The sequence below is a fragment of the Trichomycterus rosablanca genome, chromosome 1 (assembly GCF_030014385.1).
Source record: "Trichomycterus rosablanca isolate fTriRos1 chromosome 1, fTriRos1.hap1, whole genome shotgun sequence".
Lineage (NCBI taxonomy): Eukaryota > Metazoa > Chordata > Actinopteri > Siluriformes > Trichomycteridae > Trichomycterus > Trichomycterus rosablanca.
The window spans coordinates 14048764-14058416 of record NC_085988.1 but is presented as its reverse complement, the minus strand read 5'-3'; positions in this window follow the sequence as shown (position 1 = coordinate 14058416).

Here is a 9653-nt window from a genome sequence, read left to right as displayed (position 1 = left end):
GGCTAACTATGTTAGCTTAGTAAGCTAAAACTGCGATGTGGACGGAGTGTCTCAATAATCTGCAGTTAGAATCATTTCTACTGAGGCAGCTGCCTAGGTAGACAGTGGGAAGCACTAGGTTTTCAGACAGACTCTTGGTCTTTGCTGTCTGAGACTTGGTGAAGTGGCTGTTTTTGTTATTTTAAATATTTTGGAAGAATCATGTGGGTGTAATAAATATTCAGAAGATCAGTTGGTGTAATGCTGCATAAGGTGAGAAACCTCAGGCTTTGTATTAGCAAAACACATCTCACTGACAGAGACTGTTAAAGCGGTTCGGATCGCTGATGTTAAAAATTCATGCTGGAGGTTTGGTTTGGAAACCACCGCTGCCCTCTATCAAAGACTTATCATTATGCATGAGGTTCACATCTTTGGACCTGTCAGATGGGTCGAGCAAAGATCTGCATCTGATGCAGCTTAAAAGCGCAAAAAGTCACCCAAAATGTGTTTGTTGGACATTTAAAAAACAAATGGTATTCAAATACAGCGACCTATATGTGACCTTTACAGCTAGAATGACATCCGCTCTTTTGAGAAAGTCTCACAAGACTTTGAAGTATGTCTGTGTATGGGAATTTGTGCCTGTGATTGGAAATTTTTATATTTTATTAGTTATTTGCATTAAACTCATAAGTTTCTGCTTTCTTAGTACAATTAGCAGAGGTAGAGTAGAGACCTTTGGAAGGTTTCAGAATTCCAAGAACTGATACTGACCTTGACACACACCCACACATACACAGCCATGTTCCTATCAAACTGACCATTCTTGTAAAATGTTTGATGTGGAAAGTCGGCCTTGAGCTGGGTTGCTGAGCAGAGTTAGCCTGAAGGGGCAGTAAAGCGGGGTATAAATACTGCAATAGGGCGGACGGTATCCACCCTTCTCTTCTGTAAAGCTGTGCGAGTGTTTATATGATGAGAGTCCTCAGCTGAGTAATAAATAGATTTTTTTGCTTTTACTATTACTCCAGTTGTCTGTGTCAGTCTTTAAAGGTTATTTTTAATTCGCACAACATGCCCAATTAATTCCTCCAAAATTCTGTGGTTATAAGTTATTGGGATATATCTATGACTTAAATGTACTACCCAAATCAGAAAAAAAAGTTGGGACAGCATAAAAAATGCATTACAAAGATGCAGTGACTCTTATTCCATTGCAGATATGAACCTGAGATATTTCATGTTTTGTCTGGTCAACTTCCTTTCAACTGTTATTATACATATAAATGCATATCAGGCCTACAACACATTCCAAAAAAGTTGGGACGGGACAATTTAGGCCTAGTAATGAGGTATAAAAACTAAAGGTGATTGTAACAGGTGATTGTAATGATGATTTGGCACAATCATGTAAAGAGGGAAGGAATATAAATTCTTATGTTGTAAAGACCTTGTTTTTCTTTAGGTATAAGGTCAGCTCCATTGTTAAGGTGATTTAAAGGCTTTATATACAGTGGGGAAAATAAGTATTTGATCCCCTGCTGATTTTGTAAGTTTACCCCCTTACAAAGACTTGAACAGTCTATAATTTTTATGGAAGGTTTATTTTAACAGAGAGAGACAGAATATCAACAAAAAATTCAGAAAAAAAACATCAAATAAAGGTTATAAATTAATTTGTATTTAATTAAGGGAAATAAGTATTTGATCCCCTACCAACCAGCAAGAATTCTGACCCCCACAGACTGGTTATGTGCCCATGAGGCACACAAATTAGTCCTGTCCCTGTATAAAAAAGACACCTGTCACAGAATCAGTTTCTTCCGTTCAAATCTCTCGACCACCATGGGCAAGACCAAAGAGCTATCAAGGGACGTCAGGGACAAGATTGTAGACCTGCACAAGGCTGGAATGGGCTACAAGACCATCAGCAAGACGCTTGGTGAGAAAGAGACCACTGTTGGTGCGATAATTCGAAAATGAAAGAAATACAAGATCACAGTCAATCACCCTCGCTCTGGAGCTCCATGCAAGATCTCACCTGGTGGGGTAAGAATGATTCTGAAAAAGGTGAGGTCAGCCCAGAATTACACAGGAGGAGCTTGTCAATGATCTCAATTGTTGTGGCGGAAACACATTAATTCAAAAATAAGAAGGGGTGTCCCAATACTTTTGTCCATATAGTGTATTCGAGATCGAAAGGTAAAACCTGTATAAAGCAATTCTACACATAACAAACAGCCTACATTAGATTTTCCCTGTAATTTAAGCCTTTACCAATAGAGCCAAGCACAAATCGATCTACCGTTAACATAAAAACACTATTTTTTTCTTTATAATTCTGTCGACACTGCTCTACAGCTGAGAAAATCCCAGTCTGTGATACAAAGAAGCTATTACGTTTTATATGACACATTGTGGAGACTGAAATTGCATTTTCCTAGTGTAAATTTCACATTCACCAGCAAACATCCCGTCAAGTAAAAAAAAACAATGTAGGTGATATTTCTAGGCAGATAATTCCCATCATGCCCATTCACTGTTGTTGCCTGGTCAGGATGGTGGTGGGTCCACCGGGTGCAGCGCAGCAGAAGCCATGTTCTGTTACATGTTCTGTAATTTTCCATTAGGGATTAATAAAGTCTTATGATAACCAGGGCAATTTTAAGTAGCCAGTCCACACATATTGCATGTTTTTTTTACATGCTCCACTTATTACAGGTAATAATATTACAGGTAGGGGTAATGCTCCAGTTTTATTTGCAATTGTATTCAATTCTGAGCTAAATCATATTAAAAATAATAAAACATTATAATAATATTGCGAAGGGAGATGCCAACAACATTATAATGGGATATAATGGAAGCCAGTGATAACTCAGTGGTTAAGGTACTGGACTAGTAAACAGAAGGTTGCCGGTTCAAGCCCCGCCACCACCAAGTTGCCACTGTTGGGTCCCTGAGCAAGGCCTTTAACCCTCAATTGCTGATTGTGTAAGTCGCTTTGGATAAAAGCGTCTGCTAAATGCTGAAAATGTAAATATAATAATTTGGAAATAAAAAAAATAAAATAAAATCCATATATCCATGATATTACCACAATACAAATCCCAGAAACAGGAATTGACCACTGCAGTGCAGAAAACAAGCTGGACAAAGCATGAACATTTAAATACACCACTCCACTTACCATGTAGAAGCACTTTGAAGTTCTTCAATTACTGACTGTAGTCCATCTGTTTCTCTGCATGCTTTGTTAGCCCCCTTTCATGCTGTTCTTCAATAGTCGGGACTCTTCAGACCACTACAGAGCAGGTATTATTTGGGTGGTGGGTCATTCTCAGCACTGCAGTGCCACTGACATGGTGGTGGTGTGTTGCACTGCTGATTCACTCATACCAGCACAACACACACTAACAGACCACCACATCACCTAAATAATACCTGCTCTGTGGTGGTCCTGACCATTGAAGAACAGGGTGAAAGCAGACTAAAAAGTATATAGAGAAACAGATGGACTACAGTCAGTAATTGTAGAACTACAAAGTGCTTCTATATGGTAAGTGGAGCTGATAAAATGGACAGTGTGTGTAGAAACAAGGAGGTGGTTTTAATGTTATGGCTGATCGGTGTATATGCACTGTTGATTCTTTGAAGCACAAGGTTTGGCTGCTAATCTTGAGCTGAATTTCACGTAAAAGATGTTCAACAACTGACACTGGACGCTGAACAAAGAGGAATAAAGACATATTCAGACTTTTGAAAACAAGTGCATCAAAAAACTGCTGAAAATCCCATGGAGGAAGATGATAATCACTGAGCAAGTTTATGAGATGGCCAGAATAGACAAAAAAACTTTCAGGAAACTGCTAAAAATCTCATGGAGGAAGATGATGACCACTGAGCATGTTTATGAGATGGTCAGAACAGAAAAGGAGCGTTTAGAAAACTGCTGAAAATCTCATAAAGGAAGATGGTCACCACTGAGCATGTTGATGTAAAGGCCAGAACAGAAAAGGAGCGTTCAGAAAACTGCTGAAAATCTAATGGAAAATGATAGCTCATCATTGGGCAGTGGTAAATGTACTTGTCTAGTAATCAGAAGGCTGCTGGTTTAAGCCCCATCACCGCCAAGTTGCCTCTGTTGGGCCCCTGAACAAGGCTCTCAACCCTCAATTGCTTAAATTGTATTAAATTATAAAAATGTAAGTCGCTTTGGATGAAAGCGTCTGCTAAATGCTGAAAATGTAAATAATGACCACTGAGCAAGTTTATAAGGCAGCCAGAATAGAAAAGGAGCTACATGAAGGCCAGAACAGAAAAAAAGCTTTAAGAAAACTGCTAAAAATTAAACGGAGAAAGATGATCATCACTGAGCAAGTTTATGAGACGACCAGAAAAGAAGAGGAGCTACCTGAAGACCAGAACAAAAAAGGAGCTTTCAGAAAACTGCTGAAAATCTCATGGAGGAAGATGATCACCACTGACCATGTGTATGAGACAGCCAAAACAGAAAATGACCTACATGAAGGCCAGAATAGAAAAAAAAAGCTTTAAGAAAACTGCTGAAAATTTAACGGAGAAAGATGATCATCACTGAGCAAGTTTATGAGATGACCAGAACAGAAGAGGAGCTACCTGAAGACCAGAACAAAAAAGGAGCTTTCAGAAAACTGCTGAAAATCTCATGGAGGAAGATGATCACCACTGGAAAAGGAGATACTGAACCACATTAAGTCCTGCAAGTTATGTAACTTTGGGCGTGTGATGAGGCATCCACATGACAACACTGAAGATAGTGTTATAGAATGTCTTTATTTGTAATATATACATATACAGATACAATGAAATTCTTTTTCTGCATATCTCAGCTTGTTTAGGAGGCTGGGGTCAGAGCGTAGGGTCAGCCACTGTACGGCGCCCCTGAAGCAGACAGGGTTAAGGGCCTTGCTCAAGGGCCCAACAGTGGCTGCATGGCAAAGCCTGGATTTGAACCAGCAATCTTTTGATTGATAGTCCAAAGCTCTACCCACTAGTCTACCACTTGTGTAAGGACTAAGAAGACGAGGATACAAGCCACACAAGACAGAAGGGATTGGAGAAAGTTGACCCATCTGTGCAGCTAACTATCACAAGGCGTTGACAGCATAGTGACGTGATCACAAGACTGCATGATCCCCATTATGGGTGTCCCTTGGTTCTGTGTCTGTTTAAACTGAAGCATTCTGAGCAAAGACAAGCTGTTAATTACAGCTGCACAAAGAGGAAGAATGTTTAATGTCAGAGGACGCCTTCAGGAATTGACTTCAATAGATGTTCAGGATCAAATAGAAACACTCTCTGTTTACACCGAGTAGTCGCTTTTATCCAGATTTCCAGAATGACCAACAGAACCACGAGAGGGATTAAAGATCAGAAGCAATCTGCTAGTGGATATTCAAAACCAGTAAGCATATAATGTGGTGGAAGAACCCTTAATGAAATACCTCAGAGACTGGATTATAAGTAGAAAAGAGTTTTATTGTCATCTGCAGAGAGGGATTGCACAGAAACTCGGAGAGTGTGATACGACAGGAAGAAAATAATCTTTTATACTCCCATCATTGACCTTGTAGGGCAGTGAAAGATTTTTCTGTTTGCAGGGATTTCTTAGCTGATACGTAAGAACTGGTCTAAATCAGCTAGAACTGGGATTGGAGGACATTAAAGAGTTCAAGAGAGGTTTTATTGTCATTTAGCCAGGGAACAAGAGTGTGCATGTACAAGTGTGTCTGTGCATGTGCAAGTGCTTGTGTGGGTGTGAGTGAGTTTTTGTGTGTTAGTGTATGTACAGGTGCTGGTCATAAAATGGTGCTTAGAATATCATGAAAAAGTTGATTTATTTCAGTAATTCCATTCAAAAAGTGAAACTTGTATATTATATTAATTCATTACACACAAACTGATTGTTTCAAATGTTTATTAGTGTGATTGCCTAAAGGCAATCATACTATTGTTATCCGAAAGTCATATTATTATTATTATTCCACCCGTTTTTTGTCTCCGCTTCTTCTCCCACAGTTTTCGAGATATCGACCCCGTTCCAGCGCCAAATCGTCCGGCCCATACGGGAATAGAGCGCTTGTATACAGCTTTTTGATCCGCCCGCCCGTTCGCCCGCCACGCCCGCTTTTGTAGCGTTTTTTGGTCCCATTGACTTCCATTCGTTTTCGAAAAATTTTGAGATATCGACGCCGTTCCAACTCTAAATCGTCCGGCCCGTTATTGACGTCACTTCTTGAAGAAAGCTCTTTGATCTGCTCGCCCGTTTGCCCGCCACGCCCGTTTTTTACCGGTTTAAGCCAATCTTTCTGGCTTTTTTTTCTACAATTTTCGAGATATCGACGCCGTTCCAACTCTAAATCGTCCGGCCCGTTATTGCCGTCACATCTTGAAAAAAGCTTTTTGATCCGCCCGCCCGTTCACCCGCCACGCCCGCTTTTATACCGATTTTTGGACCATTCATTTTTGTTGAATGGTTATTTAATGGTTACTTCTACAACCTTTATTTAACCTATAAGAGTCCCATTCACTTCCATTCATTTTTTGAAAGTTCAAGATATCAACGCCGTTCCAACTCTAAATCGTAAAGCCCACTGATGTAACCCCGACTCAGATACAGCATGGGGATTCGAACCCACACCCACCTGCCACGCCCGGTTTTCGGCTCCATTCACTTCCATTCATTTTTTGAAAGTTTGAGATATCTACGCCGTTCCAACTCTAAATCGTAAAGCCCACTGATGTTACCCCGACCCAGTACAGCATGGGGATTCGAACCCACGCCCACCAGCCACGCCCATTTTTTTGCCCCATTCACTTCCTTTCTTTTTTTGAAAGTTTGAGATATCGACGCCGTTCCAACTCTAAATCGTAAAGCCCACTGATGTAACCCAGACTCAGATACAGCATGGGGATTCGAACCCACGCCCACCAGCCACGCCCATTTTTTTTGCCCCATTCACTTCCATTCATTTTTTGAAAGTTTGAGATATCAGCGCCGTTCCAACTCTAAATCGTAAAGCCCACTGATGTAACCCCGACTCAGATACAGCATGGGGATTCGAACCCACGCCCACCTGCCACGCCCGGTTTTTGGTTCCATTCACTTCCATTCATTTTTTGAAATTTTAAGATATTAACGCCATTCCAACTCTAAATCGTAAAGCTCACTGATGTAACCCCGACTCAGATACAGCATGGGGATTCGAACCCACGTCCACCTGTCACGCCCGTTTTTCGGCTCCATTCACTTCCATTCATTTTTTGAAAGTTTCGAAATTTATATCAACACCGTTCCAACTCTAAATCGTAAAGCCCACTGATGTAACCCCGACTCAGATACAGCATGAGGATTCTAACGCAAGCCCAACTGCCACGCCCGTTTTTCGGCTCCATTCACTTCCATTCATTTTTTGGAAGTTTGAGATATTGACGCCGTTCCAACTCTAAATCGTAAAGCTCACTGATGTAACCCCGACTCAGATACAGCATGGGGATTCGAACCCACGCCCACCTGCCACGCCCGGTTTTTGGTTCCATTCACTTCCATTCATTTTTTGAAATTTTAAGATATTAACGCCATTCCAACTCTAAATCGTAAAGCCCACTGATGTAACCCCGACGTGGGTACAGCATGGGGATTCGAACCCACACCCACCTGCCACGCCCGTTTTTTGGCTCCATTCACTTCAATTCATTTTTTGAAAGTCCGAGATATCAACGCCGTTTCAACTCTGAACTGTAAAGCCCACTAATGTTATCCCGACTTGGGTACAGCATGGGGATTCGAACCCACACCCACCTGCCACGCCCGGTTTTCATTCCCATTCACTTCCATTAATTTTTTGAAAGTTCGAGATATCAACGCCGTTCCAACTCTAAATCGTAAAGCCCACTGATGTTACCCCGACTCAGGTACAGCATGGGGATTTGAACCCACGCCCGGTTTTCATTCCCATTCACTTCCATTCATTTTTTGAAAGTTCAAGATATCAACGTCGTTCCAACTCTATATCATAAAGCCCACTGATGTTACCCCGACTTGGGTACAGCATGGGGATTCGAACCAACGGCCACCTGCCACGCCCATTTTTTGGTCCCATTCACTTCCATTTAATTTTTGAAAGTTTGAGATATCAACGCCGTTCCAACTCTATATCATAAAGCTCACTGATGTTACCCCGACTTGGGTACAGCGGGGGGATTTGAACCCACGCCCACCTGCCACGCCCGGTTTTTGGTTCCATTCACTTCCATTCATTTTTTGAAATTTTGAGATATCAACGCCGTTCCAACTTTAAATCATAAATCCCACTGATGACACCCCGACTCAGCTACAGCATGGGGATTCGAACCCACGCCCACCTGCCACGCCCGTTTTTCCGCTGAATTCACTTCCATTCATTTTTTGAAAGTTTGAGATATCGACGCCGTTCCAACTCTAAATCGTAAAGCCCACTGATGTTACCCCTACTTGGGTACAGCATGGGGATTCGAACCCATGCCCACCTGCCACGCCCGGTTTTTGGTCTTATTCACTTCCATTCATTTTTTGGAAGTTGGAGATATCAACGCCGTTCCAACTCTAAATCGTAAAGCCCACTGATGACACCCCTACATGGGTACAGCATGGGGACTCGAACCCATGCCCACCTGCCACGCCCGTTTTTTGGCTTTATTCACTTCCATTCATTTTTTGAAAGTTCGAGATATCAACGCCGTTCCAATTCTAAATCGTAAAGCCCACTGATGACTCTCCGAGTTGGATAGAGCATTGGGATACGCGTGCCTGCTCGATCGGCACACGGCAATCACACTCGCATTTTCTGCAGGAAATGCACATCTCTAGTTTATTTTAATGTTGATGATTATAACTGACAACTAATGAAAACCCCAAATTCAGTATCTCAGAAAATTAGAATATTACTTAAGACCAATACAAAAAAAGGATTTTTAGAAATGTTGGCCAACTGAAAAGTATGAAGATGAAAAGTATGAGCATGTACAGCACTCAATACTTAGTTGGGGCTCCTTTTGCCTGGATTACTGCAGCAATGCGGCGTGGCATGGAGTCCATCAGTCTGTGGCACTGCTCAGGTGTTATGAGAGCCCAGGTTGCTCTGATAGTGGCCTTCAGCTCTTCTGAATTGTTGGGTCTGGCGTATCGCATCTTCTTCTTCACGATACCCCATAGATTTTCTATGGGGTTAAGGTCAGGCGAGTTTGCTGGCCAATTAAGAACAGGGATACCATGGTCGTTAAACCAGGTACTGGTAGCTTTGGCACTGTGTGCAGGTGCCAAGTCCTGTTGGAAAATGAAATCTGCATCTCCATAAAGTTGGTCAGCAGCAGGAAGCATGAAGTGCTCTAAAACTTCCTGGTAGACGGCTGCGTTGACCTTGGACCTCACAAAACACAGTGGACCAACACCAGCAGATGACATGGCACTCCAAACCATCACTGACTGTGGAAACTTTACACTGGACCTCAAGCAACGTGGATTCTGTGCCTCTCCTCTCTTCCTCCAGACTCTGGGACCTTGATTTCCAAAGGTAATGCAAAATTTACTTTCATCAGAGAACATAACTTTGGACCACTCAGCAGCCTTTTTGTCTTTAGCCCAGGCGAGA